The sequence below is a fragment of the Marmota flaviventris genome, chromosome 5 (genome assembly GCF_047511675.1).
Source record: "Marmota flaviventris isolate mMarFla1 chromosome 5, mMarFla1.hap1, whole genome shotgun sequence".
NCBI classification, from domain to species: Eukaryota; Metazoa; Chordata; class Mammalia; order Rodentia; family Sciuridae; genus Marmota; species Marmota flaviventris.
Window position 1 is genome coordinate 43,765,985 of NC_092502.1, and position 6,000 is coordinate 43,771,984.

Consider the following 6,000-nt stretch of genomic DNA (forward strand, 5'->3'; position numbering starts at 1 on the left):
ACCAAAAGAGTGAGAAGACCCAAATCAACAAGATCAGAGATGAAAAAGGAGGTATCACCACAGACCTTCTGATATACAGAGGTTTATCAGAGCCTATTTTGAAAATTTATACTCCAATAAACTGGAAAATCTGGAAGACACCTAAAAATTTCTAGACACATATGACCTGCCCAAATTGAATCAGGAAGCTAGAGTAAATATAAACAGACCAATATTAAGGAATGAAATTGAAACAACAATTAAAAGCCTTGCAACAAACAAACAAAAAACAAAAACAAAAACAAAAATGCCAAGGGTCTGATGGATTCTCAGCTGAGTTCTACCAGAATTTTAAAGAAAAACTAACACCAGTCTTTCTCTAACTATTCCATGACATTGAAAGGGAGGGAACACTTCCAAATACATTTTATAAAGCCAGTGTAACTCTGATGCTAAAACCAGACAAACACAAGAAAAAAGAGAAAACTACAGACCAATATTCCACATAGATGTGAAAATCTTTAATAAAATATTAATAAACCACATTCCAAACACATCAAGATAATGTGGGTAATACACCACAGTCAAGAGGGTTTCATTCCAGGGATGCAAGTTTGGTTCAACACATGCAAATCAATAAATGTAATTCACCACTTAAACAGAATTAAGGACAAAAATCACATGATCATCTTGATAGATGCAAAAAGGCCTTTGATAAAACCCATTCGTCTTTAAAATGCTGGAGAAGAAACTGGAGTTATGGCTCAGCAGTAGCGCACTTGCCTGGCATGTGTGAGGCACTGGGTTTGATTCTCAGCACCATATATAAATAAATAAAATAAAGGTCTACCAACAACTTAAAAAAAATTAAAAAAGAAATGCTGGAGAAGCTAGGGATAGAATCAACTTACCTTAACATGATAAAGGCTGTTTATGACAAACCCAAAGCCATCATACTAAATGGAGGAAAACCTAAAAGCATTTTCTCTAGGAATAAGACAAGGCTGTTGACTCTCACCACTCTTATTCAATATAGTCCTCAAAACATTGGCCAGAGTGGTCAGGCAAAAAATGAAAGTAAAAAGTTTTCAAATAGGAAAAGAAGAAGTCAAACTATCTCTGTTTGCTGATGATATGATCCTATATCTATAAGACCCCACCCCCCACCCCAAAATCTACCAGAAAACTTCTGGAGCTTATAAATGAGTTTAGCGAAGTAGTAGGTTACAAGATCAATACTCATTAATCATTATTCCAACAGTGATTCAGCCAAGGAAGAAATCATGACAACCATCCCATGAACAAAAACTTCAAAAGAAAAAATAGTTGGGAATTAATCCAACCAAGGAGGCAAAAGAGCTCTACAACAGAAATTATAGAACACTGAAGAAATAAATTGAAGAAGACATTAGAAGATGGGCAGACAGCCCATGTTCTTGGACAGGCAGGATCAATATTTTCAAAATGGCCATACTACCAAAAGCAATATACAGATTCAATGTATCCCTATCAAAATACCATACACTCTTCACAGAAGTAGAAAAAAACTATCCTTACATTCATTTGGAAGAATAAGAGACCCAGAATAACCAAAGTAATACTAAGCAAGAAAAGTGAAGCAGGAGGCATCACAATACCTGACCTGAAATTACACTGCCGAGCTGTAGTAACAAAACAGCATGGTATTGACACTAAGATAGACATGAAGACCAATGGAAAAGAATAGAAGACACAGAGACAAATTTGCATATCTATAGCCATCTGATATTTGACAAAGGTGTCAAAAATAGATCTTAGAGAAAAGACAGCCTTTTAACAAATGGTGCTGAGAAAACTGGATAGTTGTAATAGAAAAATGAAATTAGACTCCTCTCTCTCACCATGCACAAAACTCAAGTCAAAATGGATTAAAGACTTAGGAATTAGACCAGAAATTTTACAACTGATAGAAGAAAACTGGGTCAACACCCCATCATATAGGTCCTGGCACCAACTTCCTTAACAAGATCTTCAAAGGGCAAGAAATGGAACCAAGAATCAATAAGTGGGATGCCATCAAACTAAAAGTCTTTATCAGGGCAAAGGAAACAATTAAGAGCTAGGAGAGAGAGCCTACAGAACGGAGGAAAAGAACTGAAAAACAAACAAACAAAAAAACCCCACAAATAACCCAATCATTAAATAGGCAAAAGAACTAAACAGAAACTTCAAAAGAAGAAATACAAATGGCCAAAAAATTTAATTAAAAAAACTTCAACATCTCTAGACTTCAAGGAAATGCAAATCAAAACTACACTAAGATTTTATCTCACTTCAGTCAGAATGGCAATGATCAAGAATACAAACAACAATAAATGCTGGCAAGGTTTTGGGGAGAAAGGCACACTTTTACATTGTTGGTGAGACTGCAGATTAGTACAATCACGCTGGAAAGGAATATGGAGATTACACACACACATACAATTATGTTCTACTCAGCCATTAAAAAGAATGAAATTATGGCATTTGCCAGTAAATGGATAGAAATGGAGAATAAGTGAAATTAGCTGTTCAGAAACTCAAAGGTTGAATGTTTTCTTTCATATGCAGAAGCTAGAGTAAAATAAAGGAAAGGGGGGGGAGAAAGGATAAGATTACACAGAGAACTAATCAAATACAAATTAATAGATGAGTGAAAGAAAGTCTAGTAGAGGAAAGGGAATGGGAGAAGAGAGAGAGGATGGGAGGGAAAATGAGGAGGGCCAAGGGGAGACTCATGAACTGAAATCGATTTCCATCCCTGTAAAAGTTTGTTGGGAGGAACTCAACTGCTATGTATAATCCTAAAGCTCTAATAAAAAAAAATAATTTGAATCGATCACTGGGTGGTAACTGTAGGTAAGTGGGGCAGGTCTCAGACAAGCCAGGGATCAAACTACAAATTATATGTAAATGAAAATGTAAATGCCAGGAGAGGGAGAAGGGGCCAGTCTGACTAGGGAGGATGATTAGAGGTCAGAGAAGCAGGAGGACACTAGCCAGGTCCCAGATTTCAGACCCCTTTCTCCACTGCACGCTCCCCTCCCATACCGACATGCCATCTGAGGGTAGGGGTGGTGGGTGGACAGAGCTCGGAAACCCTGGGCAGTGGTCCCAACCTGGAAGTCCTGGTAGAAATATGGCTATACCTCTCTCCTACATGATCCTTGCCAGGGACTCTGCCTTCTCAGTCTCCAAAAGAGACATGTCTCCTTAAGAGACAATATGATCTCAGTTTACTTGACGGAATTAAAATGTCCATGTTTTCTCTTGTAACTAGCTAGCTGCTAGGTACTTGCTCACATAATCAGAAGAGTTGTTGGTAAGATTTAAGAAAATTACATATTTTCTGGCTGTCTGAATGAAGAAAAATTTACAGCGATGTGAGGACACAACAAAAAGGCAGCCAGTTACAAGCCAGAAAGAGAGCGTTCACTGGAACCTGACCATGGGTCATCCTGATCTGACTTCCAGCCCCCAGAACTGGGACAGATAAATTTCCAATGGTGAAGCCTTCCAGCCTATGCTATAGTGTTATGGCAGCCCACGCTGATTCACACACATTTGCCATTCATAAATTTGTCCAAATCTTTGAAAAAAAAATTCACTGGAATAATTTATCTCCTAAAGGTAATGGGTTCTCTCAGTTTGTTGCCCACATTGTTAAGTAGAAATTTCTTTCATTTGTAATAAATTTACCTCTGTCAAATAGAAGTGTTTCTCTGCTATTTTATCAGAGAAAAGAAATGAGGAAAAATATGTTTTTATTTTCATGATGCACACTCATCTTTCAAATGAGATGATTTGAAGTGATCTGGCAAATGAAATAAATGATTTACAAGAAGGTAAAAGGAGCTGTTTTTCTGTCCTAGTAAAGGACAGATTATTTCTGAAAATGGCTATAAGTTCTCTCTGACTGTGAAATCCAAAGTTCTTTCTCAAGAGTTGAAGTTTGGGACTATTATCTAGGACAGAATTTTCTCAGCAAAAAATTTTCATGCTTTCCTGAGGCCTGCTTAAGTGCAGCACCTAATGAAGATATTCTGGTCTTTACTCTATAAGATCTATGTCTTCAGTTATGCCAGATTATTAATAGCTTTAATTATTAGTAATAGTGGTTACATGTTCAGTGTGTTGTACTTCCAGGGCAGCTGTACTTCCTGTTGGTTGTAAAATCTTGGGTTCCTATAACATGACGCACTGTCCGTGAGAGTATCACTTGGCTGTCTTTGCACTGCTCTTTGTGAACTGGGACTCAGAACTGGCACAAGAAAATATGAATCCTCTGGCATCTGCTATTGCTGTGAGTAACCAGGTGCTTTGAATCTGACCTGGGAGTTGAATGTCTTTTTCTTTTTTTTAGGATCTGTAAGATGTGGTAAGCTGAGAGTAAAACAGTAATAAGAAAAAGGAAGGAATGGCTGCTCAGCTAAGCACTGCCAGAATCTGCTACCATGACATACTTTCATATCTGTGCTCCTTTCCTGCTATTGACTTTCTTGGTTAGAGGCCCTCCTTATCCAAGTCCTATTCTTCCAGTAATCTATCCAGTCCATGAATGGCAACGAACCTCTTGCTAGAAAAATACATTGCATAAAAGAGGCACTCAAGAAATATTTGTTTTTGATGATTTGCTCTGAATGAGGGCTCCTGTGTCCTGTGTCTGTAAGCTGTTAGGGAGATAGTAAGTACTATCATCAGCTGGCCGGAGTGACAATATGAACTGGGTTCAAAGGAGCTGGCTATATCAATAACTAAGAAAATGGTAAAGAAACCATGCAGCACACAAACATAAGTTTTTAAGGCAGTACGGCTTGTTGACCCCAAGGGTTAGCTCCGGTTCTGGAAGGTACAAGAGAGCCAGTACACCCGAAACCTTCTATTTATTGGGGAAAAGACATTAGAGAAAGTTCCATCCAACTAAGGCAAGGGATTGAGTTTCAAAGGGTGGAGTCTTGCTTGGTGATGTGTTGTTGTCAGGAGCTTGACTGACATCTTGGAAAGCCTCACCCATCTCAGGTGCTGTGTGGGATGACAGGCAGAGTGAGAGGAAAGGCACACATATGTCACACAGCCCAATCAGGCAATAATGTCAGGCCAGTCCCCTCATACACTCAAATGTGCACAGCTCACACACACAGCCCATGGCTGACTCACGACAAAGTACAATACATGGAGTTCATCAAGTGTTAGCAAATATTAAAGTATGATGTAAAAAATCATGTTAGCTTAGTATAATAGATTTAAAAATTTCTTTTTAGTTGTCAATGGACCTTTATTTAATTAATTTACTTTTATGTGGTGTTGAGAATCAAACCCAGGCCTCACACATGCCAGGCAAGCATTCTACCACTGAGCCACAACTCCAGCCCAAGTAAAATATATTAATGTGAACTATGTTTATAAATAGCTCATTACTTGTGGAAAAATCAGTAATATAAAATAGGTATGAAATTCTTCTTTAGGCAAATACGTGCTATGTCCTATTATATCTGAGCTTTTGGATGATGTAATAATTTTTGGCTGTGGCTGAGAACTTAGAGAGTCAGTGTGATCAACAAGAGGGATGCAGAGAATAGAAGTTCAGTGGATTAGACAACAGGGAATAAAGGGAAGGGAAGGGAATGGCAACAGGAAAGACAATGCAATAAATCTGACTTAGCTTTCCCATGTTCATATACGAATACACAAGAGTGAATCTCAACATCGTGTACCTCCACAACACAGGGATCCTAATTAGAATAAGATATATCCCAGGTTTGTATAAATATGCCAAAATAGACTCTACTTTCATGTGTAACTAAAAAGAACAAATAAAAACAAAAAAGAAAAAAATGTCAGTGTGATGAGAGATGCACATTGGAAAATCTTTTTAACTAAAATATTTGACTGGAATAATGGAGATTTAATAAAAAAATTAATACAGAGAATGGTAAGTCAGTCATGTTTCAGTATGCAGAACTAGTTTACCTGTAGTATGGTGTAATCTGAACTTCTATTTGC